Source organism: Babylonia areolata, chromosome 27 (genome assembly GCF_041734735.1).
Source record: "Babylonia areolata isolate BAREFJ2019XMU chromosome 27, ASM4173473v1, whole genome shotgun sequence".
In the NCBI taxonomy this organism is placed as follows: Eukaryota; Metazoa; Mollusca; class Gastropoda; order Neogastropoda; family Buccinidae; genus Babylonia; species Babylonia areolata.
In genome coordinates, this window is record NC_134902.1 from 12,818,027 (window position 1) to 12,820,090 (window position 2,064).

Consider the following 2,064-nt stretch of genomic DNA (forward strand, 5'->3'; position numbering starts at 1 on the left):
GGGGAAACAATCAAAACTTCCGCTTTCTGGCGGCGTAACCATAACAAACAATTCTCTCTCTCTCTCTGTCTCTCTCTCTCTCTCTCTCTCTCTCTCTCTCTCTGTGTGTGTGTGTGTGTGTGTGTGTGTGTGTGTGTGTGTGTGTGTGTGTGTGTGTGTGATTTCATACTTTGACCACAGAAACCAATATTGTTTACTGCAAAGTAATGATTCTTACATAATTTGACCACAGAAACCAGTATATTGTTTGCGGCTGCAAAGTAATGATTTAGATAAAGAGAAGACATCAATCTGTGTAAATGTGGAATGTCTTTTGGAAAAGGTATTTCAATAAGATAAAAAAAATGAAATTATAAATAAATAAATAAATAAAAGCCCAGCAGATGCTGTCATTGGGGTTAGATATGAAATTTATGGTTCACATGTACACTGAGTCAGTTCACTTATTCGGGATTAAAAAAAAATAAAAAAAATAGGACAATTGAAATGAGAGCACCAAGTGAATTAGAGTACGTGTAAAATTAATAGAAACCGATATACGATATAGATTGTCCTGTTGCCAGAGGAATCCATACGTGATTAGTAACTGAAGTGTTTGAAAATGAACAAACGATCGAAATGATTGTCTGCTTAGGAACTCTTGCAGCATGTTCTGTGATATAAAAATAACTCGATGTCAAACGCCGGCCGGTTCGAAGTTATCTTTGCGGTGTACATTATATAGTTTGATCTGATGGACGGAGGACAGAGGGCACCTCCTCAGTTTTTTGTTTTTGTTTTGTTTTTGTTTTTTGTTATTTTTTTTTTTTGTTATTGTTTTTTTTGTTTGTTTGTTTTTCTTTATTTTTTGTTTGTTTGTTTGTTTGTTTTTTTAATCTTTATTTTTTGTTTGTTTGGGGTTTTTTTGTTGTTGTTTTTTTGTTTTGTTTTTCTTTATTCCCCCCCCCCCCCCCCCCCCCCCCTCCCCGGTGTAACGGGCCAGACGTTTCCTCTACCCTGTCCAGAGTGTATACCCCGTACAAAGTGGCCTTGGCCAGAATATACCCCCGTATAAACAAGCCCAGGCTGAATTATATACGGCCGGGGTATAGCTTGGCCTAGGCCAATTTATATCCTGTGAGCTATTCATTAACTATATGCCCCTCTTTTTCTCTGAAATACATTATTGATATTTGAAGGTTGTGAATATTTCCCAAAGTTACAACCTTAGAATGGAGGGTAGGTAAACTGCAATGGATTTTTTTTTTATATTCTTCTTTTAAAAACATTTTTAAACATTAAAAAATGCACACACACACACACACACACACACACACACACACACACACACACACACACACACACACACACACACACACACACACACACACACACAAAACAAAAAAACAAACAAACAAACAAACAAACAAAAAACAACCTACAATGGGATTTTATTCAAAACGGAGGAAATGGGAAACAAGTATGTGCCTAAAAAAATCATCTTCGAAGTCGGTTTTCAATTTTCAAAGAAATTATTCAAAGAAAACAGAAAAAGTTTGTAAGGTATAAGTAAGTTTATCAAATTTGCAAAAAAATTGCATGTATATTTTGTTTAAGTATTCATTGCAGTTTGGGATATATTTGTTCTTTCTTAATGTTTAGTTATAGTGTTGAGTATTTGAATGTCTTATTTGGGGCGTGGAGTTGTATCTTTTGATAGTCGTCCTTCATGCTCTGATAAGAGTGATAGGATAAATAAAACGTGAATGATCTTACAGGTACTGTAAAATGTAAGGACAGAAAAAGAAAGAAAGGAAGAAAAAAAAGGAGAACAAAAAAAGAAAAAGTTTTTTTTTAAACGTGTTTTTAATTTCCATTTTTATGATATAGACAATTGAAACAAATACGTGTAAAAGAAAGGGGGAAAATGACGAAACGGATGAAAACACAATGAAAGCAAAAATAAAATATAATGACACATGTAAAGTATTCCATACAATACTTTAATGTGAGTAAGTGTATATATAGATATATCGTGTTTATTCGTCATCAAATATGAGATAGGATATCCGTGCCACTCAAAAT